The sequence below is a fragment of the Mixophyes fleayi genome, chromosome 4 (genome assembly GCF_038048845.1).
Source record: "Mixophyes fleayi isolate aMixFle1 chromosome 4, aMixFle1.hap1, whole genome shotgun sequence".
Taxonomy (NCBI): domain Eukaryota; kingdom Metazoa; phylum Chordata; class Amphibia; order Anura; family Limnodynastidae; genus Mixophyes; species Mixophyes fleayi.
Window position 1 is genome coordinate 52,140,464 of NC_134405.1, and position 21,298 is coordinate 52,161,761.

The 21,298-nt window shown below is 42.1% G+C and overlaps 65 non-coding genes across 65 annotated transcripts; all 65 read right to left on the reverse strand.

The window, feature by feature from the left end:
• Window positions 1-238: 238 nt before the first annotated feature.
• On the reverse strand, window positions 239-379 carry LOC142156170 (U4 spliceosomal RNA). Its single transcript, XR_012692242.1, has one exon. It is a non-coding gene; the product is annotated as a U4 spliceosomal RNA (small nuclear RNA).
• A 184-nt stretch (window positions 380-563) lies between these two features.
• Window positions 564-704, reverse strand: LOC142156024 (U4 spliceosomal RNA). Its single transcript, XR_012692102.1, has one exon. It is a non-coding gene; the product is annotated as a U4 spliceosomal RNA (small nuclear RNA).
• Window positions 705-888: 184 nt separating this feature from the next.
• LOC142155840 (U4 spliceosomal RNA) lies at window positions 889-1,029 on the reverse strand. Its single transcript, XR_012691928.1, has one exon. It is a non-coding gene; the product is annotated as a U4 spliceosomal RNA (small nuclear RNA).
• Window positions 1,030-1,213: 184 nt separating this feature from the next.
• LOC142155786 (U4 spliceosomal RNA) lies at window positions 1,214-1,354 on the reverse strand. Its single transcript, XR_012691876.1, has one exon. It is a non-coding gene; the product is annotated as a U4 spliceosomal RNA (small nuclear RNA).
• A 184-nt stretch (window positions 1,355-1,538) lies between these two features.
• LOC142155787 (U4 spliceosomal RNA) lies at window positions 1,539-1,679 on the reverse strand. Its single transcript, XR_012691877.1, has one exon. It is a non-coding gene; the product is annotated as a U4 spliceosomal RNA (small nuclear RNA).
• Window positions 1,680-1,863: 184 nt separating this feature from the next.
• On the reverse strand, window positions 1,864-2,004 carry LOC142156146 (U4 spliceosomal RNA). Its single transcript, XR_012692219.1, has one exon. It is a non-coding gene; the product is annotated as a U4 spliceosomal RNA (small nuclear RNA).
• Window positions 2,005-2,188: 184 nt separating this feature from the next.
• Window positions 2,189-2,329, reverse strand: LOC142155883 (U4 spliceosomal RNA). Its single transcript, XR_012691968.1, has one exon. It is a non-coding gene; the product is annotated as a U4 spliceosomal RNA (small nuclear RNA).
• Window positions 2,330-2,513: 184 nt separating this feature from the next.
• On the reverse strand, window positions 2,514-2,654 carry LOC142155916 (U4 spliceosomal RNA). The gene has a single exon (XR_012692001.1). It is a non-coding gene; the product is annotated as a U4 spliceosomal RNA (small nuclear RNA).
• A 184-nt stretch (window positions 2,655-2,838) lies between these two features.
• On the reverse strand, window positions 2,839-2,979 carry LOC142155789 (U4 spliceosomal RNA). The gene has a single exon (XR_012691879.1). It is a non-coding gene; the product is annotated as a U4 spliceosomal RNA (small nuclear RNA).
• Window positions 2,980-3,163: 184 nt separating this feature from the next.
• Window positions 3,164-3,304, reverse strand: LOC142156172 (U4 spliceosomal RNA). The gene has a single exon (XR_012692243.1). It is a non-coding gene; the product is annotated as a U4 spliceosomal RNA (small nuclear RNA).
• A 184-nt stretch (window positions 3,305-3,488) lies between these two features.
• On the reverse strand, window positions 3,489-3,629 carry LOC142155929 (U4 spliceosomal RNA). Its single transcript, XR_012692013.1, has one exon. It is a non-coding gene; the product is annotated as a U4 spliceosomal RNA (small nuclear RNA).
• Window positions 3,630-3,813: 184 nt separating this feature from the next.
• Window positions 3,814-3,954, reverse strand: LOC142155790 (U4 spliceosomal RNA). Its single transcript, XR_012691880.1, has one exon. It is a non-coding gene; the product is annotated as a U4 spliceosomal RNA (small nuclear RNA).
• Window positions 3,955-4,138: 184 nt separating this feature from the next.
• Window positions 4,139-4,279, reverse strand: LOC142156035 (U4 spliceosomal RNA). Its single transcript, XR_012692113.1, has one exon. It is a non-coding gene; the product is annotated as a U4 spliceosomal RNA (small nuclear RNA).
• Window positions 4,280-4,463: 184 nt separating this feature from the next.
• Window positions 4,464-4,604, reverse strand: LOC142155791 (U4 spliceosomal RNA). Its single transcript, XR_012691881.1, has one exon. It is a non-coding gene; the product is annotated as a U4 spliceosomal RNA (small nuclear RNA).
• Window positions 4,605-4,788: 184 nt separating this feature from the next.
• LOC142156173 (U4 spliceosomal RNA) lies at window positions 4,789-4,929 on the reverse strand. The gene has a single exon (XR_012692244.1). It is a non-coding gene; the product is annotated as a U4 spliceosomal RNA (small nuclear RNA).
• A 184-nt stretch (window positions 4,930-5,113) lies between these two features.
• On the reverse strand, window positions 5,114-5,254 carry LOC142155956 (U4 spliceosomal RNA). The gene has a single exon (XR_012692038.1). It is a non-coding gene; the product is annotated as a U4 spliceosomal RNA (small nuclear RNA).
• Window positions 5,255-5,438: 184 nt separating this feature from the next.
• Window positions 5,439-5,579, reverse strand: LOC142155884 (U4 spliceosomal RNA). Its single transcript, XR_012691969.1, has one exon. It is a non-coding gene; the product is annotated as a U4 spliceosomal RNA (small nuclear RNA).
• Window positions 5,580-5,763: 184 nt separating this feature from the next.
• On the reverse strand, window positions 5,764-5,904 carry LOC142155792 (U4 spliceosomal RNA). The gene has a single exon (XR_012691882.1). It is a non-coding gene; the product is annotated as a U4 spliceosomal RNA (small nuclear RNA).
• A 184-nt stretch (window positions 5,905-6,088) lies between these two features.
• On the reverse strand, window positions 6,089-6,229 carry LOC142156175 (U4 spliceosomal RNA). The gene has a single exon (XR_012692246.1). It is a non-coding gene; the product is annotated as a U4 spliceosomal RNA (small nuclear RNA).
• Window positions 6,230-6,413: 184 nt separating this feature from the next.
• Window positions 6,414-6,554, reverse strand: LOC142156025 (U4 spliceosomal RNA). The gene has a single exon (XR_012692103.1). It is a non-coding gene; the product is annotated as a U4 spliceosomal RNA (small nuclear RNA).
• A 184-nt stretch (window positions 6,555-6,738) lies between these two features.
• On the reverse strand, window positions 6,739-6,879 carry LOC142155841 (U4 spliceosomal RNA). Its single transcript, XR_012691929.1, has one exon. It is a non-coding gene; the product is annotated as a U4 spliceosomal RNA (small nuclear RNA).
• A 184-nt stretch (window positions 6,880-7,063) lies between these two features.
• Window positions 7,064-7,204, reverse strand: LOC142155793 (U4 spliceosomal RNA). The gene has a single exon (XR_012691883.1). It is a non-coding gene; the product is annotated as a U4 spliceosomal RNA (small nuclear RNA).
• A 184-nt stretch (window positions 7,205-7,388) lies between these two features.
• LOC142155885 (U4 spliceosomal RNA) lies at window positions 7,389-7,529 on the reverse strand. Its single transcript, XR_012691970.1, has one exon. It is a non-coding gene; the product is annotated as a U4 spliceosomal RNA (small nuclear RNA).
• A 184-nt stretch (window positions 7,530-7,713) lies between these two features.
• Window positions 7,714-7,854, reverse strand: LOC142155794 (U4 spliceosomal RNA). Its single transcript, XR_012691884.1, has one exon. It is a non-coding gene; the product is annotated as a U4 spliceosomal RNA (small nuclear RNA).
• Window positions 7,855-8,038: 184 nt separating this feature from the next.
• LOC142156199 (U4 spliceosomal RNA) lies at window positions 8,039-8,179 on the reverse strand. The gene has a single exon (XR_012692269.1). It is a non-coding gene; the product is annotated as a U4 spliceosomal RNA (small nuclear RNA).
• A 184-nt stretch (window positions 8,180-8,363) lies between these two features.
• On the reverse strand, window positions 8,364-8,504 carry LOC142156026 (U4 spliceosomal RNA). Its single transcript, XR_012692104.1, has one exon. It is a non-coding gene; the product is annotated as a U4 spliceosomal RNA (small nuclear RNA).
• A 184-nt stretch (window positions 8,505-8,688) lies between these two features.
• LOC142155842 (U4 spliceosomal RNA) lies at window positions 8,689-8,829 on the reverse strand. Its single transcript, XR_012691930.1, has one exon. It is a non-coding gene; the product is annotated as a U4 spliceosomal RNA (small nuclear RNA).
• Window positions 8,830-9,013: 184 nt separating this feature from the next.
• LOC142155795 (U4 spliceosomal RNA) lies at window positions 9,014-9,154 on the reverse strand. Its single transcript, XR_012691885.1, has one exon. It is a non-coding gene; the product is annotated as a U4 spliceosomal RNA (small nuclear RNA).
• Window positions 9,155-9,338: 184 nt separating this feature from the next.
• On the reverse strand, window positions 9,339-9,479 carry LOC142155991 (U4 spliceosomal RNA). The gene has a single exon (XR_012692072.1). It is a non-coding gene; the product is annotated as a U4 spliceosomal RNA (small nuclear RNA).
• A 184-nt stretch (window positions 9,480-9,663) lies between these two features.
• Window positions 9,664-9,804, reverse strand: LOC142156176 (U4 spliceosomal RNA). Its single transcript, XR_012692247.1, has one exon. It is a non-coding gene; the product is annotated as a U4 spliceosomal RNA (small nuclear RNA).
• Window positions 9,805-9,988: 184 nt separating this feature from the next.
• Window positions 9,989-10,129, reverse strand: LOC142155886 (U4 spliceosomal RNA). The gene has a single exon (XR_012691971.1). It is a non-coding gene; the product is annotated as a U4 spliceosomal RNA (small nuclear RNA).
• Window positions 10,130-10,313: 184 nt separating this feature from the next.
• On the reverse strand, window positions 10,314-10,454 carry LOC142155888 (U4 spliceosomal RNA). Its single transcript, XR_012691973.1, has one exon. It is a non-coding gene; the product is annotated as a U4 spliceosomal RNA (small nuclear RNA).
• Window positions 10,455-10,638: 184 nt separating this feature from the next.
• Window positions 10,639-10,779, reverse strand: LOC142155796 (U4 spliceosomal RNA). The gene has a single exon (XR_012691886.1). It is a non-coding gene; the product is annotated as a U4 spliceosomal RNA (small nuclear RNA).
• A 184-nt stretch (window positions 10,780-10,963) lies between these two features.
• Window positions 10,964-11,104, reverse strand: LOC142156177 (U4 spliceosomal RNA). Its single transcript, XR_012692248.1, has one exon. It is a non-coding gene; the product is annotated as a U4 spliceosomal RNA (small nuclear RNA).
• A 184-nt stretch (window positions 11,105-11,288) lies between these two features.
• On the reverse strand, window positions 11,289-11,429 carry LOC142156027 (U4 spliceosomal RNA). Its single transcript, XR_012692105.1, has one exon. It is a non-coding gene; the product is annotated as a U4 spliceosomal RNA (small nuclear RNA).
• Window positions 11,430-11,613: 184 nt separating this feature from the next.
• On the reverse strand, window positions 11,614-11,754 carry LOC142155843 (U4 spliceosomal RNA). Its single transcript, XR_012691931.1, has one exon. It is a non-coding gene; the product is annotated as a U4 spliceosomal RNA (small nuclear RNA).
• A 184-nt stretch (window positions 11,755-11,938) lies between these two features.
• On the reverse strand, window positions 11,939-12,079 carry LOC142155797 (U4 spliceosomal RNA). The gene has a single exon (XR_012691887.1). It is a non-coding gene; the product is annotated as a U4 spliceosomal RNA (small nuclear RNA).
• A 184-nt stretch (window positions 12,080-12,263) lies between these two features.
• Window positions 12,264-12,404, reverse strand: LOC142155799 (U4 spliceosomal RNA). Its single transcript, XR_012691888.1, has one exon. It is a non-coding gene; the product is annotated as a U4 spliceosomal RNA (small nuclear RNA).
• A 184-nt stretch (window positions 12,405-12,588) lies between these two features.
• Window positions 12,589-12,729, reverse strand: LOC142156178 (U4 spliceosomal RNA). Its single transcript, XR_012692249.1, has one exon. It is a non-coding gene; the product is annotated as a U4 spliceosomal RNA (small nuclear RNA).
• Window positions 12,730-12,913: 184 nt separating this feature from the next.
• On the reverse strand, window positions 12,914-13,054 carry LOC142155889 (U4 spliceosomal RNA). Its single transcript, XR_012691974.1, has one exon. It is a non-coding gene; the product is annotated as a U4 spliceosomal RNA (small nuclear RNA).
• A 184-nt stretch (window positions 13,055-13,238) lies between these two features.
• LOC142155965 (U4 spliceosomal RNA) lies at window positions 13,239-13,379 on the reverse strand. The gene has a single exon (XR_012692047.1). It is a non-coding gene; the product is annotated as a U4 spliceosomal RNA (small nuclear RNA).
• Window positions 13,380-13,563: 184 nt separating this feature from the next.
• Window positions 13,564-13,704, reverse strand: LOC142155890 (U4 spliceosomal RNA). The gene has a single exon (XR_012691975.1). It is a non-coding gene; the product is annotated as a U4 spliceosomal RNA (small nuclear RNA).
• Window positions 13,705-13,888: 184 nt separating this feature from the next.
• Window positions 13,889-14,029, reverse strand: LOC142155966 (U4 spliceosomal RNA). Its single transcript, XR_012692048.1, has one exon. It is a non-coding gene; the product is annotated as a U4 spliceosomal RNA (small nuclear RNA).
• Window positions 14,030-14,213: 184 nt separating this feature from the next.
• On the reverse strand, window positions 14,214-14,354 carry LOC142155967 (U4 spliceosomal RNA). The gene has a single exon (XR_012692049.1). It is a non-coding gene; the product is annotated as a U4 spliceosomal RNA (small nuclear RNA).
• A 184-nt stretch (window positions 14,355-14,538) lies between these two features.
• Window positions 14,539-14,679, reverse strand: LOC142156093 (U4 spliceosomal RNA). Its single transcript, XR_012692168.1, has one exon. It is a non-coding gene; the product is annotated as a U4 spliceosomal RNA (small nuclear RNA).
• Window positions 14,680-14,863: 184 nt separating this feature from the next.
• LOC142156210 (U4 spliceosomal RNA) lies at window positions 14,864-15,004 on the reverse strand. Its single transcript, XR_012692280.1, has one exon. It is a non-coding gene; the product is annotated as a U4 spliceosomal RNA (small nuclear RNA).
• A 183-nt stretch (window positions 15,005-15,187) lies between these two features.
• LOC142155942 (U4 spliceosomal RNA) lies at window positions 15,188-15,328 on the reverse strand. The gene has a single exon (XR_012692025.1). It is a non-coding gene; the product is annotated as a U4 spliceosomal RNA (small nuclear RNA).
• Window positions 15,329-15,512: 184 nt separating this feature from the next.
• LOC142155801 (U4 spliceosomal RNA) lies at window positions 15,513-15,653 on the reverse strand. Its single transcript, XR_012691890.1, has one exon. It is a non-coding gene; the product is annotated as a U4 spliceosomal RNA (small nuclear RNA).
• Window positions 15,654-15,837: 184 nt separating this feature from the next.
• Window positions 15,838-15,978, reverse strand: LOC142156052 (U4 spliceosomal RNA). The gene has a single exon (XR_012692129.1). It is a non-coding gene; the product is annotated as a U4 spliceosomal RNA (small nuclear RNA).
• Window positions 15,979-16,162: 184 nt separating this feature from the next.
• Window positions 16,163-16,303, reverse strand: LOC142156112 (U4 spliceosomal RNA). The gene has a single exon (XR_012692187.1). It is a non-coding gene; the product is annotated as a U4 spliceosomal RNA (small nuclear RNA).
• A 184-nt stretch (window positions 16,304-16,487) lies between these two features.
• LOC142155802 (U4 spliceosomal RNA) lies at window positions 16,488-16,628 on the reverse strand. Its single transcript, XR_012691891.1, has one exon. It is a non-coding gene; the product is annotated as a U4 spliceosomal RNA (small nuclear RNA).
• Window positions 16,629-16,812: 184 nt separating this feature from the next.
• Window positions 16,813-16,953, reverse strand: LOC142155957 (U4 spliceosomal RNA). The gene has a single exon (XR_012692039.1). It is a non-coding gene; the product is annotated as a U4 spliceosomal RNA (small nuclear RNA).
• Window positions 16,954-17,137: 184 nt separating this feature from the next.
• Window positions 17,138-17,278, reverse strand: LOC142156204 (U4 spliceosomal RNA). Its single transcript, XR_012692274.1, has one exon. It is a non-coding gene; the product is annotated as a U4 spliceosomal RNA (small nuclear RNA).
• Window positions 17,279-17,462: 184 nt separating this feature from the next.
• LOC142155844 (U4 spliceosomal RNA) lies at window positions 17,463-17,603 on the reverse strand. The gene has a single exon (XR_012691932.1). It is a non-coding gene; the product is annotated as a U4 spliceosomal RNA (small nuclear RNA).
• A 184-nt stretch (window positions 17,604-17,787) lies between these two features.
• On the reverse strand, window positions 17,788-17,928 carry LOC142156021 (U4 spliceosomal RNA). Its single transcript, XR_012692099.1, has one exon. It is a non-coding gene; the product is annotated as a U4 spliceosomal RNA (small nuclear RNA).
• Window positions 17,929-18,112: 184 nt separating this feature from the next.
• LOC142155943 (U4 spliceosomal RNA) lies at window positions 18,113-18,253 on the reverse strand. The gene has a single exon (XR_012692026.1). It is a non-coding gene; the product is annotated as a U4 spliceosomal RNA (small nuclear RNA).
• A 184-nt stretch (window positions 18,254-18,437) lies between these two features.
• On the reverse strand, window positions 18,438-18,578 carry LOC142155846 (U4 spliceosomal RNA). The gene has a single exon (XR_012691934.1). It is a non-coding gene; the product is annotated as a U4 spliceosomal RNA (small nuclear RNA).
• Window positions 18,579-18,762: 184 nt separating this feature from the next.
• On the reverse strand, window positions 18,763-18,903 carry LOC142155847 (U4 spliceosomal RNA). The gene has a single exon (XR_012691935.1). It is a non-coding gene; the product is annotated as a U4 spliceosomal RNA (small nuclear RNA).
• A 184-nt stretch (window positions 18,904-19,087) lies between these two features.
• Window positions 19,088-19,228, reverse strand: LOC142155968 (U4 spliceosomal RNA). The gene has a single exon (XR_012692050.1). It is a non-coding gene; the product is annotated as a U4 spliceosomal RNA (small nuclear RNA).
• A 184-nt stretch (window positions 19,229-19,412) lies between these two features.
• Window positions 19,413-19,553, reverse strand: LOC142156094 (U4 spliceosomal RNA). The gene has a single exon (XR_012692169.1). It is a non-coding gene; the product is annotated as a U4 spliceosomal RNA (small nuclear RNA).
• Window positions 19,554-19,737: 184 nt separating this feature from the next.
• Window positions 19,738-19,878, reverse strand: LOC142156211 (U4 spliceosomal RNA). The gene has a single exon (XR_012692281.1). It is a non-coding gene; the product is annotated as a U4 spliceosomal RNA (small nuclear RNA).
• A 183-nt stretch (window positions 19,879-20,061) lies between these two features.
• On the reverse strand, window positions 20,062-20,202 carry LOC142155803 (U4 spliceosomal RNA). Its single transcript, XR_012691892.1, has one exon. It is a non-coding gene; the product is annotated as a U4 spliceosomal RNA (small nuclear RNA).
• A 184-nt stretch (window positions 20,203-20,386) lies between these two features.
• Window positions 20,387-20,527, reverse strand: LOC142155946 (U4 spliceosomal RNA). The gene has a single exon (XR_012692029.1). It is a non-coding gene; the product is annotated as a U4 spliceosomal RNA (small nuclear RNA).
• A 184-nt stretch (window positions 20,528-20,711) lies between these two features.
• Window positions 20,712-20,852, reverse strand: LOC142155963 (U4 spliceosomal RNA). The gene has a single exon (XR_012692045.1). It is a non-coding gene; the product is annotated as a U4 spliceosomal RNA (small nuclear RNA).
• A 184-nt stretch (window positions 20,853-21,036) lies between these two features.
• LOC142155905 (U4 spliceosomal RNA) lies at window positions 21,037-21,177 on the reverse strand. Its single transcript, XR_012691990.1, has one exon. It is a non-coding gene; the product is annotated as a U4 spliceosomal RNA (small nuclear RNA).
• Window positions 21,178-21,298: the final 121 nt, after the last annotated feature.

Here is a 21,298-nt window from a genome sequence, read left to right on the forward strand (position 1 = left end):
TAACCACACTTTGGTTTGACCTCATTGGTTACGGTAATGCCACTGCGCAAAGTTGACTGAATTTGGATGTGGCAATCAGCACTTGCGACGTAGATCTCTTTCCAATTGTGGCGAGACAAATCTATTCTTTGGCTTAGAGCACTGAATTGTGGGAGTTTATATGCTTATGAGTCCAGGATTTACCAAAAGGGCTTTCTGCTGCTGTGTCCAATCATCTTTCATTCACCATAACTAACAGTCTCCTAGGAGACTAACAAAAATTGCCAATGCTGACTATATTGCAAGTCATCATGGCGGGGTATTGGGAAAAGTTTTCATCTAGCAATAACCACACTTTGGTTTGACCTCATTGGTTACGGTAATGCCACTGCGCAAAGTTGACTGAATTTGGATGTGGCAATCAGCACTTGCGACGTAGATCTCTTTCCAATTGTGGCGAGACAAATCTATTCTTTGGCTTAGAGCACTGAATTGTGGGAGTTTATATGCTTATGAGTCCAGGATTTGCCAAAAGGGCTTTCTGCTGCTGTGTCCAATCATCTTTCATTCACCATAACTAACAGTCTCCTAGGAGACTAACAAAAATTGCCAATGCTGACTATATTGCAAGTCATCATGGCGGGGTATTGGGAAAAGTTTTCAACTAGCAATACCCACACCTCGGTTTGACCTCATTGGTTACGGTAATGCCACTGCGCAAAGTTGACTGAATTTGGATGTGGCAATCAGCACTTGCGACGTAGAGCTCTTTCCAATTGTGTAGAGACAAATCTATTCTTTGGCTTAGAGCACTGAATTGTGGGAGTTTATATGCTTATGAGTCCAGGATTTGCCAAAAGGGCTTTCTGCTGCTGTGTCCAATCATCTTTCATTCACCATAACTAAAAGTCTCCTAGGAGACTAACAAAAATTGCCAATGCTGACTATATTGCAAGTCATCATGGCGGGATATTGGGAAAAGTTTTCAACTAGCAATAACCACACCTCGGTTTGACCTCATTGGTTACGGTAATGCCACTGCGCAAAGTTGGCTGAATTTGGATGTGGCAATCAGCACTTGCGACGTAGAGCTCTTTCCAATTGTGGCGAGACAAATCTATTCTTTGGCTTAGAGCACTAAATTGTGGGAGTTTATATGCTTATGAGTCCAGGATTTGCCAAAAGGGCTTTCTGCTGCTGTGTCCAATCATCTTTCATTCACCATAACTAACAGTCTCCTAGGAGACTAACAAAAATTGCCAATGCTGACTATATTGCAAGTCATCATGGCGGGGTATTGGGAAAAGTTTTCAACTAGCAATAACCACACCTCGGTTTGACCTCATTGGTTACGGTAATGCCACTGCGCAAAGTTGAATGAATTTAGATGTGGCAATCAGCACTTGCGACGTAGATCTCTTTTCAATTGTGGCGAGACAAATCTATTCTTTGGCTTAGAGCACTGAATTGTGGGAATTTATATGCTTATGAGTCCAGGATTTGCCAAAAGTGCTTTCTGCTGCTGTGTCCAATCATCTTTCATTCACCATAACTAACAGTCTCCTAGGAGACTAACAAAAATTGCCAATGCTGACTATATTGCAAGTCATCATGGCGGGGTATTGGGAAAAGTTTTCAACTAGCAATAACCACACCTCGGTTTGACCTCATTGGTTACGGTAATGCCACTGCGCAAAGTTGACTGAATTTGGATGTGGCAATCAGCACTTGCGACGTAGATCTCTTTCCAATTGTGCCGAGACAAATCTATTCTTTGGCTTAGAGCACTGAATTGTGGGAGTTTATATACTTATGAGTCCAGTATTTGCCAAAAGGGCTTTCTGCTGCTGTGTCCAATCATCTTTCATTCACCATAACTAACAGTCTCCTAAGAGACTAACAAAAATTGCCAATGCTGACTATATTGCAAGTCATCATGGCGGGGTATTGGGAAAAGTTTTCATCTAGCAATAACCACACTTTGGTTTGACCTCATTGGTTACGGTAATGCCACTGCGCAAAGTTGACTGAATTTGGATGTGGCAATCAGCACTTGCGACGTAGATCTCTTTCCAATTGTGGCCAGACAAATCTATTCTTTGGTTTAGAGCACTGAATTGTGGGAGTTTATATGCTTATGAGTCCAGGATTTGCCAAAAGGGCTTTCTGCTGCTGTGTCCAATCATCTTTCATTCACCATAACTAACAGTCTCCTAGGAGACTAACAAAAATTGCCAATGCTGACTATATTGCAAGTCATCATGGCGGGGTATTGGGAAAAGTTTTCAACTAGCAATAACCACACCTCGGTTTCACCTCATTGGTTACGGTAATGCCACTGCGCAAAGTTGACTGAATTTGAATGTGGCAATCAGCACTTGCAACGTAGATCTCTTTTCAATTGTGGCGAGACAAATCTATTCTTTGGCTTAGAGCACTGAATTGTGGGAATTTATATGCTTATGAGTCCAGGATTTGCCAAAAGTGCTTTCTGCTGCTGTGTCCAATCATCTTTCATTCACCATAACTAACAGTCTCCTAGGAGACTAACAAAAATTGCCAATGCTGACAATATTGCAAGTCATCATGGCGGGGTATTGGGAAAAGTTTTCAACTAGCAATAACCACACCTCGGTTTCACCTCATTGGTTACGGTAATGCCACTGCGCAAAGTTGACTGAATTTGGATGTGGCAATCAGCACTTGCGACGTAGAGCTCTTTCCAATTGTGGCGAGACAAATCTATTCTTTGGCTTAGAGCACTGAATTGTGGGAGTTTATATGCTTATGAGTCCAGGATTTGCCAAAAGGGCATTCTGCTGCTGTGTCCAATCATCTTTCATTCACCATAACTAACAGTCTCCTAGGAGACTAACAAAAATTGCCAATGCTGACTATATTGCAAGTCATCATGGCGGGGTATTGGGAAAAGTTTTCAACTAGCAATAACCACACCTCGGTTTGACCTCATTGGTTACGGTAATGCCACTGCGCAAAGTTGACTGAATTTGGATGTGGCAATCAGCACTTGCGACGTAGATCTCTTTCCAATTGTGGCGAGACAAATCTATTCTTTGGCTTAGAGCACTGAATTGTGGGAGTTTATATACTTATGAGTCCAGTATTTGCCAAAAGGGCTTTCTGCTGCTGTGTCCAATCATCTTTCATTCACCATAACTAACAGTCTCCTAGGAGACTAACAAAAATTGCCAATGCTGACTATATTGCAAGTCATCATGGCGGGGTATTGGGAAAAGTTTTCATCTAGCAATAACCACACTTTGGTTTGACCTCATTGGTTACGGTAATGCCACTGCGCAAAGTTGACTGAATTTGGATGTGGCAATCAGCACTTGCGACGTAGATCTCTTTCCAATTGTGGCGAGACAAATCTATTCTTTGGCTTAGAGCACTGAATTGTGGGAATTTATATGCTTATGAGTCCAGGATTTGCCAAAAGTGCTTTCTGCTGCTGTGTCCAATCATCTTTCATTCACCATAACTAACAGTCTCCTAGGAGACTAACAAAAATTGCCAATGCTGACTATATTGCAAGTCATCATGGCGGGGTATTGGGAAAAGTTTTCAACTAGCAATAACCACACCTCGGTTTGACCTCATTGGTTACAGTAATGCCACTGCGCAAAGTTGACTGAATTTGGATGTGGCAATCAGCACTTGCGACGTAGAGCTCTTTCCAATTGTGGCGAGACAAATCTATTCTTTGGCTTAGAGCACTGAATTGTGGGAGTTTATATGCTTATGAGTCCAGGATTTGCCAAAAGGGCTTTCTGCTGCTGTGTCCAATCATCTTTCATTCACCATCACTAACAGTCTCCTAGGAGACTAACAAAAATTGCCAATGCTGACTATATTGCAAGTCATCATGGCGGGGTATTGGGAAAAGTTTTCAACTAGCAATAACCACACCTCGGTTTGACCTCATTGGTTACGGTAATGCCACTGCGCAAAGTTGCCTGAATTTAGATGTGGCAATCAGCACTTGCGACGTAGATCTCTTTTCAATTGTGGCGAGACAAATCTATTCTTTGGCTTAGAGCACTGAATTGTGGGAATTTATATGCTTATGAGTCCAGGATTTGCCAAAAGTGCTTTCTGCTGCTGTGTCCAATCATCTTTCATTCACCATAACTAACAGTCTCTTAGGAGACTAACAAAAATTGCCAATGCTGACTATATTGCAAGTCATCATGGCGGGGTATTGGGAAAAGTTTTCAACTAGCAATAACCACACCTCAGTTTGACCTCATTGGTTACAGTAATGCCACTGCGCAAAGTTGACTGAATTTGGATGTGGCAATCAGCACTTGCGACGTAGATCTCTTTTCAATTGTGGCGAGACAAATCTATTCTTTGGCTTAGAGCACTGAATTGTGGGAGTTTATATGCTTATGAGTCCTGGATTTGCCAAAAGGGCTTTCTGCTGCTGTGTCCAATCATCTTTCATTCACCATAACTAACAGTCTCCTAGGAGACTAACAAAAATTGCCAATGCTGACTATATTGCAAGTCATCATGGCGGGGTATTGGGAAAAGTTTTCAACTAGCAATAACCACACCTCGGTTTGACCTCATTGGTTACGGTAATGCCACTGCGCAAAGTTGACTGAATTTGGATGTGGCAATCAGCACTTGCGACGTAGATCTCTTTCCAATTGTGGCGAGACAAATCTATTCTTTGGCTTAGAGCACTGAATTGTGGGAGTTTATATACTTATGAGTCCAGTATTTGCCAAAAGGGCTTTCTGCTGCTGTGTCCAATCATCTTTCATTCACCATAACTAACAGTCTCCTAGGAGACTAACAAAAATTGCCAATGCTGACTATATTGCAAGTCATCATGGCGGGGTATTGGGAAAAGTTTTCATCTAGCAATAACCACACTTTGGTTTGACCTCATTGGTTACGGTAATGCCACTGCGCAAAGTTGACTGAATTTGGATGTGGCAATCAGCACTTGCGACGTAGATCTCTTTCCAATTGTGGCCAGACAAATCTATTCTTTGGTTTAGAGCACTGAATTGTGGGAGTTTATATGCTTATGAGTCCAGGATTTGCCAAAAGGGCTTTCTGCTGCTGTGTCCAATCATCTTTCATTCACCATAACTAACAGTCTCCTAGGAGACTAACAAAAATTGCCAATGCTGACTATATTGCAAGTCATCATGGCAGGGTATTGGGAAAAGTTTTCAACTAGCAATAACCACACCTCGGTTTCACCTCATTGGTTACGGTAATGCCACTGCGCAAAGTTGACTGAATTTGAATGTGGCAATCAGCACTTGCAACATAGATCTCTTTTCAATTGTGGCGAGACAAATCTATTCTTTGGCTTAGAGCACTGAATTGTGGGAATTTATATGCTTATGAGTCCAGGATTTGCCAAAAGTGCTTTCTGCTGCTGTGTCCAATCATCTTTCATTCACCATAACTAACAGTCTCCTAGGAGACTAACAAAAATTGCCAATGCTGACTATATTGCAAGTCATCATGGCGGGGTATTGGGAAAAGTTTTCAACTAGCAATAACCACACCTCGGTTTCACCTCATTGGTTACGGTAATGCCACTGCGCAAAGTTGACTGAATTTGGATGTGGCAATCAGCACTTGCGACGTAGAGCTCTTTCCAATTGTGGTGAGACAAATCTATTCTTTGGCTTAGAGCACTGAATTGTGGGAGTTTATATGCTTATGAGTCCAGGATTTGCCAAAAGGGCTTTCTGCTGCTGTGTCCAATCATCTTTCATTCACCATAACTAACAGTCTCCTAGGAGACTAACAAAAATTGCCAATGCTGACTATATTGCAAGTCATCATGGCGGGGTATTGGGAAAAGTTTTCAACTAGCAATAACCACACCTCGGTTTGACCTCATTGGTTACGGTAATGCCACTGCGCAAAGTTGACTGAATTTGGATGTGGCAATCAGCACTTGCGACGTAGATCTCTTTCCAATTGTGGCGAGACAAATCTATTCTTTGGCTTAGAGCACTGAATTGTGGGAGTTTATATACTTATGAGTCCAGTATTTGCCAAAAGGGCTTTCTGCTGCTGTGTCCAATCATCTTTCATTCACCATAACTAACAGTCTCCTAGGAGACTAACAAAAATTGCCAATGCTGACTATATTGCAAGTCATCATGGCGGGGTATTGGGAAAAGTTTTCATCTAGCAATAACCACACTTTGGTTTGACCTCATTGGTTACGGTAATGCCACTGCGCAAAGTTGACTGAATTTGGATGTGGCAATCAGCACTTGCGACGTAGATCTCTTTCCAATTGTGGCGAGACAAATCTATTCTTTGGCTTAGAGCACTGAATTGTGGGAGTTTATATGCTTATGAGTCCAGGATTTGCCAAAAGGGCTTTCTGCTGCTGTGTCCAATCATCTTTCATTCACCATAACTAACAGTCTCCTAGGAGACTAACAAAAATTGCCAATGCTGACTATATTGCAAGTCATCATGGCGGGGTATTGGGAAAAGTTTTCAACTAGCAATACCCACACCTCGGTTTGACCTCATTGGTTACGGTAATGCCACTGCGCAAAGTTGACTGAATTTGGATGTGGCAATCAGCACTTGCGACGTAGAGCTCTTTCCAATTGTGTAGAGACAAATCTATTCTTTGGCTTAGAGCACTGAATTGTGGGAGTTTATATGCTTATGAGTCCAGGATTTGCCAAAAGGGCTTTCTGCTGCTGTGTCCAATCATCTTTCATTCACCATAACTAAAAGTCTCCTAGGAGACTAACAAAAATTGCCAATGCTGACTATATTGCAAGTCATCATGGCGGGATATTGGGAAAAGTTTTCAACTAGCAATAACCACACCTCGGTTTGACCTCATTGGTTACGGTAATGCCACTGCGCAAAGTTGGCTGAATTTGGATGTGGCAATCAGCACTTGCGACGTAGAGCTCTTTCCAATTGTGGCGAGACAAATCTATTCTTTGGCTTAGAGCACTAAATTGTGGGAGTTTATATGCTTATGAGTCCAGGATTTGCCAAAAGGGCTTTCTGCTGCTGTGTCCAATCATCTTTCATTCACCATAACTAACAGTCTCCTAGGAGACTAACAAAAATTGCCAATGCTGACTATATTGCAAGTCATCATGGCGGGGTATTGGGAAAAGTTTTCAACTAGCAATAACCACACCTCGGTTTGACCTCATTGGTTACGGTAATGCCACTGCGCAAAGTTGACTGAATTTGGATGTGGCAATCAGCACTTGCGACGTAGATCTCTTTCCAATTGTGGCGAGACAAATCTATTCTTTGGCTTAGAGCACTGAATTGTGGGAGTTTATATACTTATGAGTCCAGTATTTGCCAAAAGGGCTTTCTGCTGCTGTGTCCAATCATCTTTCATTCACCATAACTAACAGTCTCCTAGGAGACTAACAAAAATTGCCAATGCTGACTATATTGCAAGTCATCATGGCGGGGTATTGGGAAAAGTTTTCAACTAGCAATAACCACACCTCGGTTTCACCTCATTGGTTACGGTAATGCCACTGCGCAAAGTTGACTGAATTTGGATGTGGCAATCAGCACTTGCGACGTAGAGCTCTTTCCAATTGTGGCGAGACAAATCTATTCTTTGGCTTAGAGCACTGAATTGTGGGAGTTTATATGCTTATGAGTCCAGGATTTGCCAAAAGGGCTTTCTGCTGCTGTGTCCAATCATCTTTCATTCACCATAACTAACAGTCTCCTAGGAGACTAACAAAAATTGCCAATGCTGACTATATTGCAAGTCATCATGGCGGGGTATTGGGAAAAGTTTTCAACTAGCAATAACCACACCTCGGTTTGACCTCATTGGTTACGGTAATGCCACTGCGCAAAGTTGACTGAATTTGGATGTGGCAATCAGCACTTGCGACGTAGATCTCTTTCCAATTGTGGCGAGACAAATCTATTCTTTGGCTTAGAGCACTGAATTGTGGGAGTTTATATACTTATGAGTCCAGTATTTGCCAAAAGGGCTTTCTGCTGCTGTGTCCAATCATCTTTCATTCACCATAACTAACAGTCTCCTAGGAGACTAACAAAAATTGCCAATGCTGACTATATTGCAAGTCATCATGGCAGGGTATTGGGAAAAGTTTTCATCTAGCAATAACCACACTTTGGTTTGACCTCATTGGTTACGGTAATGCCACTGCGCAAAGTTGACTGAATTTGGATGTGGCAATCAGCACTTGCGACGTAGATCTCTTTCCAATTGTGGCGAGACAAATCTATTCTTTGGCTTAGAGCACTGAATTGTGGGAGTTTATATGCTTATGAGTCCAGGATTTGCCAAAAGGGCTTTCTGCTGCTGTGTCCAATCATCTTTCATTCACCATAACTAACAGTCTCCTAGGAGACTAACAAAAATTGCCAATGCTGACTATATTGCAAGTCATCATGGCGGGGTATTGGGAAAAGTTTTCAACTAGCAATACCCACACCTCGGTTTGACCTCATTGGTTACGGTAATGCCACTGCGCAAAGTTGACTGAATTTGGATGTGGCAATCAGCACTTGCGACGTAGAGCTCTTTCCAATTGTGTAGAGACAAATCTATTCTTTGGCTTAGAGCACTGAATTGTGGGAGTTTATATGCTTATGAGTCCAGGATTTGCCAAAAGGGCTTTCTGCTGCTGTGTCCAATCATCTTTCATTCACCATAACTAAAAGTCTCCTAGGAGACTAACAAAAATTGCCAATGCTGACTATATTGCAAGTCATCATGGCGGGATATTGGGAAAAGTTTTCAACTAGCAATAACCACACCTCGGTTTGACCTCATTGGTTACGGTAATGCCACTGCGCAAAGTTGGCTGAATTTGGATGTGGCAATCAGCACTTGCGACGTAGAGCTCTTTCCAATTGTGGCGAGACAAATCTATTCTTTGGCTTAGAGCACTAAATTGTGGGAGTTTATATGCTTATGAGTCCAGGATTTGCCAAAAGGGCTTTCTGCTGCTGTGTCCAATCATCTTTCATTCACCATAACTAACAGTCTCCTAGGAGACTAACAAAAATTGCCAATGCTGACTATATTGCAAGTCATCATGGCGGGGTATTGGGAAAAGTTTTCAACTAGCAATAACCACACCTCGGTTTGACCTCATTGGTTACGGTAATGCCACTGCGCAAAGTTGAATGAATTTAGATGTGGCAATCAGCACTTGCGACGTAGATCTCTTTTCAATTGTGGCGAGACAAATCTATTCTTTGGCTTAGAGCACTGAATTGTGGGAATTTATATGCTTATGAGTCCAGGATTTGCCAAAAGTGCTTTCTGCTGCTGTGTCCAATCATCTTTCATTCACCATAACTAACAGTCTCCTAGGAGACTAACAAAAATTGCCAATGCTGACTATATTGCAAGTCATCATGGCGGGGTATTGGGAAAAGTTTTCAACTAGCAATAACCACACCTTGGTTTGACCTCATTGGTTACGGTAATGCCACTGCGCAAAGTTGACTGAATTTGGATGTGGCAATCAGCACTTGCGACGTAGATCTCTTTCCAATTGTGGCGAGACAAATCTATTCTTTGGCTTAGAGCACTGAATTGTGGGAGTTTATATACTTATGAGTCCAGTATTTGCCAAAAGGGCTTTCTGCTGCTGTGTCCAATCATCTTTCATTCACCATAACTAACAGTCTCCTAGGAGACTAACAAAAATTGCCAATGCTGACTATATTGCAAGTCATCATGGCGGGGTATTGGGAAAAGTTTTCATCTAGCAATAACCACACTTTGGTTTGACCTCATTGGTTACGGTAATGCCACTGCGCAAAGTTGACTGAATTTGGATGTGGCAATCAGCACTTGCGACGTAGATCTCTTTCCAATTGTGGCCAGACAAATCTATTCTTTGGTTTAGAGCACTGAATTGTGGGAGTTTATATGCTTATGAGTCCAGGATTTGCCAAAAGGGCTTTCTGCTGCTGTGTCCAATCATCTTTCATTCACCATAACTAACAGTCTCCTAGGAGACTAACAAAAATTGCCAATGCTGACTATATTGCAAGTCATCATGGCGGGGTATTGGGAAAAGTTTTCAACTAGCAATAACCACACCTCGGTTTCACCTCATTGGTTACGGTAATGCCACTGCGCAAAGTTGACTGAATTTGAATGTGGCAATCAGCACTTGCAACGTAGATCTCTTTTCAATTGTGGCGAGACAAATCTATTCTTTGGCTTAGAGCACTGAATTGTGGGAATTTATATGCTTATGAGTCCAGGATTTGCCAAAAGTGCTTTCTGCTGCTGTGTCCAATCATCTTTCATTCACCATAACTAACAGTCTCCTAGGAGACTAACAAAAATTGCCAATGCTGACTATATTGCAAGTCATCATGGCGGGGTATTGGGAAAAGTTTTCAACTAGCAATAACCACACCTCGGTTTCACCTCATTGGTTACGGTAATGCCACTGCGCAAAGTTGACTGAATTTGGATGTGGCAATCAGCACTTGCGACGTAGAGCTCTTTCCAATTGTGGCGAGACAAATCTATTCTTTGGCTTAGAGCACTGAATTGTGGGAGTTTATATGCTTATGAGTCCAGGATTTGCCAAAAGGGCTTTCTGCTGCTGTGTCCAATCATCTTTCATTCACCATAACTAACAGTCTCCTAGGAGACTAACAAAAATTGCCAATGCTGACTATATTGCAAGTCATCATGGCGGGGTATTGGGAAAAGTTTTCAACTAGCAATAACCACACCTCGGTTTGACCTCATTGGTTACGGTAATGCCACTGCGCAAAGTTGACTGAATTTGGATGTGGCAATCAGCACTTGCGACGTAGATCTCTTTCCAATTGTGGCGAGACAAATCTATTCTTTGGCTTAGAGCACTGAATTGTGGGAGTTTATATACTTATGAGTCCAGTATTTGCCAAAAGGGCTTTCTGCTGCTGTGTCCAATCATCTTTCATTCACCATAACTAACAGTCTCCTAGGAGACTAACAAAAATTGCCAATGCTGACTATATTGCAAGTCATCATGGCGGGGTATTGGGAAAAGTTTTCATCTAGCAATAACCACACTTTGGTTTGACCTCATTGGTTACGGTAATGCCACTGCGCAAAGTTGACTGAATTTGGATGTGGCAATCAGCACTTGCGACGTAGATCTCTTTCCAATTGTGGCGAGACAAATCTATTCTTTGGCTTAGAGCACTGAATTGTGGGAGTTTATATGCTTATGAGTCCAGGATTTGCCAAAAGGGCTTTCTGCTGCTGTGTCCAATCATCTTTCATTCACCATAACTAACAGTCTCCTAGGAGACTAACAAAAATTGCCAATGCTGACTATATTGCAAGTCATCATGGCGGGGTATTGGGAAAAGTTTTCAACTAGCAATACCCACACCTCGGTTTGACCTCATTGGTTACGGTAATGCCACTGCGCAAAGTTGACTGAATTTGGATGTGGCAATCAGCACTTGCGACGTAGAGCTCTTTCCAATTGTGTAGAGACAAATCTATTCTTTGGCTTAGAGCACTGAATTGTGGGAGTTTATATGCTTATGAGTCCAGGATTTGCCAAAAGGGCTTTCTGCTGCTGTGTCCAATCATCTTTCATTCACCATAACTAAAAGTCTCCTAGGAGACTAACAAAAATTGCCAATGCTGACTATATTGCAAGTCATCATGGCGGGATATTGGGAAAAGTTTTCAACTAGCAATAACCACACCTCGGTTTGACCTCATTGGTTACGGTAATGCCACTGCGCAAAGTTGGCTGAATTTGGATGTGGCAATCAGCACTTGCGACGTAGAGCTCTTTCCAATTGTGGCGAGACAAATCTATTCTTTGGCTTAGAGCACTAAATTGTGGGAGTTTATATGCTTATGAGTCCAGGATTTGCCAAAAGGGCTTTCTGCTGCTGTGTCCAATCATCTTTCATTCACCATAACTAACAGTCTCCTAGGAGACTAACAAAAATTGCCAATGCTGACTATATTGCAAGTCATCATGGCGGGGTATTGGGAAAAGTTTTCAACTAGCAATAACCACACCTCGGTTTGACCTCATTGGTTACGGTAATGCCACTGCGCAAAGTTGAATGAATTTAGATGTGGCAATCAGCACTTGCGACGTAGATCTCTTTTCAATTGTGGCGAGACAAATCTATTCTTTGGCTTAGAGCACTGAATTGTGGGAATTTATATGCTTATGAGTCCAGGATTTGCCAAAAGTGCTTTCTGCTGCTGTGTCCAATCATCTTTCATTCACCATAACTAACAGTCTCCTAGGAGACTAACAAAAATTGCCAATGCTGACTATATTGCAAGTCATCATGGCGGGGTATTGGGAAAAGTTTTCAACTAGCAATAACCACACCTCGGTTTGACCTCATTGGTTACGGTAATGCCACTGCGCAAAGTTGACTGAATTTGGATGTGGCAATCAGCACTTGCGACGTAGATCTCTTTCCAATTGTGGCGAGACAAATCTATTCTTTGGCTTAGAGCACTGAATTGTGGGAGTTTATATACTTATGAGTCCAGTATTTGCCAAAAGGGCTTTCTGCTGCTGTGTCCAATCATCTTTCATTCACCATAACTAACAGTCTCCTAGGAGACTAACAAAAATTGCCAATGCTGACTATATTGCAAGTCATCATGGCGGGGTATTGGGAAAAGTTTTCATCTAGCAATAACCACACTTTGGTTTGACCTCATTGGTTACGGTAATGCCACTGCGCAAAGTTGACTGAATTTGGATGTGGCAATCAGCACTTGCGACGTAGATCTCTTTCCAATTGTGGCCAGACAAATCTATTCTTTGGCTTAGAGCACTGAATTGTGGGAGTTTATATGCTTATGAGTCCAGGATTTGCCAAAAGGGCTTTCTGCTGCTGTGTCCAATCATCTTTCATTCACCATAACTAACAGTCTCCTAGGAGACTAACAAAAATTGCCAATGCTGACTATATTGCAAGTCATCATGGCGGGGTATTGGGAAAAGTTTTCAACTAGCAATAACCACACCTCGGTTTCACCTCATTGGTTACGGTAATGCCACTGCGCAAAGTTGACTGAATTTGAATGTGGCAATCAGCACTTGCGACGTAGATCTCTTTTCAATTGTGGCGAGACAAATCTATTCTTTGGCTTAGAGCACTGAATTGTGGGAATTTATATGCTTATGAGTCCAGGATTTGCCAAAAGTGCTTTCTGCTGCTGTGTCCAATCATCTTTCATTCACCATAACTAACAGTCTCCTAGGAGACTAACAAAAATTGCCAATGCTGACTATATTGCAAGTCATCATGGCGGGGTATTGGGAAAAGTTTTCAACTAGCAATAACCACACCTCAGTTTCACCTCATTGGTTACGGTAATGCCACTGCGCAAAGTTGACTGAATTTGGATGTGGCAATCAGCACTTGCGACGTAGAGCTCTTTCCAATTGTGGCGAGACAAATCTATTCTTTGGCTTAGAGCACTGAATTGTGGGAGTTTATATGCTTATGAGTCCAGGATTTGCCAAAAGGGCTTTCTGCTGCTGTGTCCAATCATCTTTCATTCACCATAACTAACAGTCTCCTAGGAGACTAACAAAAATTGCCAATGCTGACTATATTGCAAGTCATCATGGCGGGGTATTGGGAAAAGTTTTCAACTAGCAATAACCACACCTCGGTTTCACCTCATTGGTTACGGTAATGCCACTGCGCAAAGTTGACTGAATTTGAATGTGGCAATCAGCACTTGCGACGTAGATCTCTTTTCAATTGTGGCGAGACAAATCTATTCTTTGGCTTAGAGCACTGAATTGTGGGAATTTATATGCTTATGAGTCCAGGATTTGCCAAAAGTGCTTTCTGCTGCTGTGTCCAATCATCTTTCATTCACCATAACTAACAGTCTCCTAGGAGACTAACAAAAATTGCCAATGCTGACTATATTGCAAGTCATCATGGCGGGGTATTGGGAAAAGTTTTCAACTAGCAATAACCACACCTCAGTTTCACCTCATTGGTTACGGTAATGCCACTGCGCAAAGTTGACTGAATTTGGATGTGGCAATCAGCACTTGCGACGTAGAGCTCTTTCCAATTGTGGCGAGACAAATCTATTCTTTGGCTTAGAGCACTGAATTGTGGGAGTTTATATGCTTATGAGTCCAGGATTTGCCAAAAGGGCTTTCTGCTGCTGTGTCCAATCATCTTTCATTCACCATAACTAACAGTCTCCTAGGAGACTAACAAAAATTGCCAATGCTGACTATATTGCAAGTCATCATGGCGGGGTATTGGGAAAAGTTTTCAACTAGCAATAACCACACCTCAGTTTCACCTCATTGGTTACGGTAATGCCACTGCGCAAAGTTGACTGCATTTGGATGTGGCAATCAGCACCTGAGACATAAGTCTCTTTCCAATTGTGGCGAGACAAATCTATTCTTTGGCTTAGAGCACTGAATTGTGGGAGTTTATATGCTTATGAGTCCAGGATTTGCCAAAAGGGCTTTCTGCTGCTGTGTCCAATCATCTTTCATTCACCATAACTAACAGTCTCCTAGGAGACTAACAAAAATTGCCAATGCTGACTATATTGCAAGTCATCATGGCAGGGTATTGGGAAAAGTTTTCAACTAGCAATAACCACACCTCAGTTTGACCTCATTGGTTACAGTAATGCCACTGCGCAAAGTTGACTGAATTTGAATGTGGCAATCAGCACTTGCGACGTAGATCTCTTTTCAATTGTGGCGAGACAAATCTATTCTTTGGCTTAGAGCACTGAATTGTGGGAGTTTATATGCTTATGAGTCCAGGATTTGCCAAAAGGGCTTTCTGCTGCTGTGTCCAATCATCTTTCATTCACCATAACTAACAGTCTCCTAGGAGACTAACAAAAATTGCCAATGCTGACTATATTGCAAGTCATCATGGCGGGGTATTGGGAAAAGTTTTCAACCAGCAATAACCACACCTCGGTTTCATCTCATTGGTTTGGGTAATGCCACTGCGCAAATTTGACTGAATTTGGATGTGGCAATCAGCACTTGAGACGTAAGTCTCTTCCAATTGTGGCGAGACAAATCTATTCTTTGGGTTAGAGCACTGAATTGTGGGAATGTATATGCTTATGAGTCCAGGATTTGCCAAAAGTGCTTTCTGCTGCTGTGTCCAATCATCTTTCATTCACCATAACTAACAGTCTCCTAGGAGACTAACAAAAATTGCCAATGCTGACTATATTGCAAGTCATCATGGCAGGGTATTGGGAAAAGTTTTCAACTAGCAATAACCACACCTCGGTTTGACCTCATTGGTTACGGTAATGCCACTGCGCAAAGTTGGCTGAATTTGGATGTGGCAATCAGCACTTGCGACGTAGAGCTCTTTCCAATTGTGGCGAGACAAATCTATTCTTTGGCTTAGAGCACTAAATTGTGGGAGTTTATATGCTTATGAGTCCAGGATTTGCCAAAAGGGCTTTCTGCTGCTGTGTCCAATCATCTTTCATTCACCATAACTAACAGTCTCCTAGGAGACTAACAAAAATTGCCAATGCTGACTATATTGCAAGTCATCATGGCGGGGTATTGGGAAAAGTTTTCAACTAGCAATAACCACACCTCGGTTTGACCTCATTGGTTACGGTAATGCCACTGCGCAAAGTTGAATGAATTTAGATGTGGCAATCAGCACTTGCGACGTAGATCTCTTTTCAATTGTGGCGAGACAAATCTATTCTTTGGCTTAGAGCACTGAATTGTGGGAATTTATATGCTTATGAGTCCAGGATTTGCCAAAAGTGCTTTCTGCTGCTGTGTCCAATCATCTTTCATTCACCATAACTAACAGTCTCCTAGGAGACTAACAAAAATTGCCAATGCTGACTATATTGCAAGTCATCATGGCGGGGTATTGGGAAAAGTTTTCAACTAGCAATAACCACACCTCAGTTTGACCTCATTGGTTACAGTAATGCCACTGCGCAAAGTTGACTGAATTTGGATGTGGCAATCAGCACTTGCGACGTAGATCTCTTTTCAATTGTGGCGAGACAAATCTATTCTTTGGCTTAGAGCACTGAATTGTGGGAGTTTATATGCTTATGAGTCCTGGATTTGCCAAAAGGGCTTTCTGCTGCTGTGTCCAATCATCTTTCATTCACCATAACTAACAGTCTCCTAGGAGACTAACAAAAATTGCCAATGCTGACTATATTGCAAGTCATCATGGCGGGGTATTTGGAAAAGTTTTCAACTAGCAATAACCACACTTTGGTTTGACCTCATTGGTTATGGTAATGCCACTGCGCAAAGTTGACTGAATTTGGATGTGGCAATCAGCACTTGCGACGTAGATCTCTTTCCAATTGTGGCGAGACAAATCTATTCTTCGGCTTAGAGCACTGAATTGTGGGAGTTTATATGCTTATGAGTCCAGGATTTGCCAAAAGGGTTTTCTGCTGCTGTGTCCAATCATCTTTCATTCACCATAACTAACAGTCTCCTAGGAGACTAACAAAAATTGCCAATGCTGACTATATTGCAAGTCATCATGGCGGGGTATTGGGAAAAGTTTTCAACTAGCAATAACCACACCTCGGTTTGACCTCATTGGTTACGGTAATGCCACTGCGCAAAGTTGACTGAATTTGGATGTGGCAATCAGCACTTGCGACGTAGAGCTCTTTCCAATTGTGGCGAGACAAATCTATTCTTTGGCTTAGAGCACTAAATTGTGGGAGTTTATATGCTTATGAGTCCAGGATTTGCCAAAAGGGCTTTCTGCTGCTGTGTCCAATCATCTTTCATTCACCATAACTAACAGTCTCCTAGGAGACTAACAAAAATTGCCAATGCTGACTATATTGCAAGTCATCATGGCGGGGTATTGGGAAAAGTTTACAACTAGCAATAACCACACCTCGGTTTGACCTCATTGGTTACGGTAATGCCACTGCGCAAAGTTGACTGAATTTGGATGTGGCAATCAGCACTTGCGACGTAGAGCTCTTTCCAATTGTGGCGAGACAAATCTATTCTTTGGCTTAGAGCACTGAATTGTGGGAGTTTATATTCTTATGAGTCCAGGATTTGCCAAAAGGGCTTTTTGCTGCTGTGTCCAATCATCTTTCATTCACCATAACTAACAGTCTCCTAGGAGACTAACAAAAATTGGCAATGCTGACTATATTGCGAGTCATCATGGCGGGGTATTTGGAAAAGTTTTCAACTAGCAATAACCACACTTTGGTTTGACCTCATTGGTTATGGTAATGCCACTGCGCAAAGTTGACTGAATTTGGATGTGGCAATCAGCACTTGCGACGTAGATCTCTTTCCAATTGTGGCGAGACAAATCTATTCTTCGGCTTAGAGCACTGAATTGTGGGAGTTTATATGCTTATGAGTCCAGGATTTGCCAAAAGGGTTTTCTGCTGCTGTGTCCAATCATCTTTCATTCACCATAACTAACAGTCTCCTAGGAGACTAACAAAAATTGCCAATGCTGACTATATTGCAAGTCATCATGGCGGGATATTGGGAAAAGTTTTCAACTAGCAATAACCACACCTCGGTTTGACCTCATTGGTTACGGTAATGCCACTGCGCAAAGTTGACTGAATTCGGATGTGGCAATCAGCACTTGCGACGTAGATCTCTTTCCAATTGTGGAGAGACAAATCTATTCTTTGGCTTAGAGCACTGAATTGTGGGAGTTTATATGCTTATGAGTCCAGGATTTGCCAAAAGGGCTTTCTGCTGCTGTGTCCAATTATCTTTCATTCACCATAACTAACAGTCTCCTAGGAGACTAACAAAAATTGCCAATGCTGACTATATTGCAAGTCATCATGGCGGGGTATTGGGAAAAGTTTTCAACTAGCAATAACCACACCTCGGTTTGACCTCATTGGTTACGGTAATTCCACTGCGCAAATTTGACTGAATTTGGATGTGGCAATCAGCACTTGCGACGTAGATCTCTTTCCAATTGTGGAGAGACAAATCTATTCTTTGGCTTAGAGCACTGAATTGTGGGAGTTTATATGCTTATGAGTCCAGGATTAGCCAAAAGGGCTTTCTGCTGCTGTGTCCAATTATCTTTCATTCACCATAACTAACAGTCTCCTAGGAGACTAACAAAAATTGCCAATGCTGACTATATTGCAAGTCATCATGGCAGGGTATTGGGAAAAGTTTTCAACTAGCAATAACCACACCTCGGTTTGACCTCATTGGTTACGGTAATGCCACTGCGCAAAGTTGACTGAATTTGGATGTGGCAATCAGCACTTGCGACGTAGAGCTCTTTCCAATTGTGGCGAGACAAATCTATTCTTTGGCTTAGAGCACTGAATTGTGGGAGCTTATATGCTTTTGAGTCCAGGATTTGCCAAAAGGGCTTTCTGCTGCTGTGTCCAATCATCTTTCATTCACCATAACTAAAAGTCTCCTAGGAGACTAACAAAAATTGCCAATGCTGACTATATTGCAAGTCATCATGGCGGGATATTGGGAAAAGTTTTCAACTAGCAATAACCACACCTCGGTTTGACCTCATTGGTTACGGTAATGCCACTGCGCAAAGTTGGCTGAATTTGGATGTGGCAATCAGCACTTGCGACGTAGAGCTCTTTCCAATTGTGGCGAGACAAATCTATTCTTTGGCTTAGAGCACTGAATTGTGGGAGTTTATATGCTTATGAGTCCAGGATTTGCCAAAAGCGCTTTCTGCTGCTGTGTCCAATCATCTTTCATTCACCATAACTAAAAGTCTCCTAGGAGACTAACAAAAATTGCCAATGCTGACTATATTGCAAGTCATCATGGCGGGATATTGGGAAAAGTTTTCAACTAGCAATAACCACACCTCGGTTTGACCTCATTGGTTACGGTAATGCCACTGCGCAAAGTTGACTGAATTTGGATGTGGCAATCAGCACTTGCGACGTAGAGCTCTTTTCAATTGTGGCGAGACAAATCTATTCTTTGGCTTAGAGCACTGAATTGTGGGAGTTTATATGCTTATGAGTCCAGGATTTGCCAAAAGGGCTTTCTGCTGCTGTGTCCAATCATCTTTCATTCACCATAACTAACAGTCTCCTAGGAGACTAACAAAAATTGCCAATGCTGACTATATTGCAAGTCATCATGGCGGGGTATTGGGAAAAGTTTTCAACTAGCAATAACCACACCTCAGTTTCACCTCATTGGTTACGGTAATGCCACTGCGCAAAGTTGACTGCATTTGGATGTGGCAATCAGCACCTGAGACGTAAGTCTCTTTCCAATTGTGGCGAGACAAATCTATTCTTTGGCTTAGAGCACTGAATTGTGGGAGTTTATATGCTTATGAGTCCAGGATTTGCCAAAAGGGCTTTCTGCTGCTGTGTCCAATCATCTTTCATTCACCATAACTAACAGTCTCCTAGGAGACTAACAAAAATTGCCAATGCTGACTATATTGCAAGTCATCATGGCAGGGTATTGGGAAAAGTTTTCAACTAGCAATAACCACACCTCAGTTTGACCTCATTGGTTACAGTAATGCCACTGCGCAAAGTTGACTGAATTTGAATGTGGCAATCAGCACTTGCGACGTAGATCTCTTTTCAATTGTGGCGAGACAAATCTATTCTTTGGCTTAGAGCACTGAATTGTGGGAGTTTATATGCTTATGAGTCCAGGATTTGCCAAAAGGGCTTTCTGCTGCTGTGTCCAATCATCTTTCATTCACCATAACTAACAGTCTCCTAGGAGACTAACAAAAATTGCCAATGCTGACTATATTGCAAGTCATCATGGCGGGGTATTGGGAAAAGTTTTCAACCAGCAATAACCACACCTCGGTTTCATCTCATTGGTTTGGGTAATGCCACTGCGCAAATTTGACTGAATTTGGATGTGGCAATCAGCACTTGAGACGTAAGTCTCTTCCAATTGTGGCGAGACAAATCTATTCTTTGGCTTAGAGCACTGAATTGTGGGAGTTTATATGCTTATGAGTCCAGGATTTGCCAAAAGGGCTTTCTGCTGCTGTGTCCAATCATCTTTCATTCACCATCACTAACAGTCTCCTAGGAGACTAACAAAAATTGCCAATGCTGACTATATTGCAAGTCATCATGGCGGGGTATTGGGAAAAGTTTTCAACTAGCAATAACCACACCTCGGTTTGACCTCATTGGTTACGGTAATGCCACTGCGCAAAGTTGACTGAATTTGGATGTGGCAATCAGCACTTGCGACGTAGATCTCTTTCCAATTGTGGCGAGACAAATCTATTCTTTGGATTAGAGCACTAAATTGTGGGAGTTTATATACTTATGAGTCCAGTATTTGCCAAAAGGGCTTTCTGCTGCTGTGTCCAATCATCTTTCATTCACCATAACTAACAGTCTCCTAGGAGACTAACAAAAATTGCCAATGCTGACTATATTGCAAGTCATCATGGCGGGGTATTGGGAAAAGTTTTCAACTAGCAATAACCACACCTCAGTTTGACCTCATTGGTTACGGTAATGCCACTGCGCAAAGTTGACTGAATTTGGATGTGGCAATCAGCACTTGCGACGTAGATCTCTTTTCAATTGTGGCGAGACAAATCTATTCTTTGGCTTAGAGCACTGAATTGTGGGAGTTTATATGCTTATGAGTCCAGGATTTGCCAAAAGGGCTTTCTGCTGCTGTGTCCAATCATCTTTCATTCACCATCACTAACAGTCTCCTAGGAGACTAACAAAAATTGCCAATGCTGACTATATTGCAAGTCATCATGGCGGGGTATTGGGAAAAGTTTTCAACTAGCAATAACCACACCTCGGTTTGACCTCATTGGTTACGGTAATGCCACTGCGCAAATTTGACTGAATTTGGATGTGGCAATCAGCACTTGCGACGTAGATCTCTTTCCAATTGTGGCGAGACAAATCTATTCTTTGGCTTAGAGCACTGAATTGTGGGAGTTTATATGCTTATGAGTCCAGGATTTGCCAAAAGGGCTTTCTGCTGCTGTGTCCAATTATCTTTCATTCACCATAACTAACAGTCTCCTAGGAGACTAACAAAAATTGCCAATGCTGACTATATTGCAAGTCATCATGGCGGGGTATTGGGAAAAGTTTTCAACTAGCAATAACCACACCTCGGTTTCACCTCATTGGTTACGGTACTGCCACTGCGCAAAGTTGACTGAATTTGGATGTGGCAATCAGCACTTGCGACGTAGAGCTCTTTCCAATTGTGGCGAGACAAATCTAGTCTTTGGCTTAGAGCACTGAATTGTGGGAGTTTATATGCTTATGAGTCCA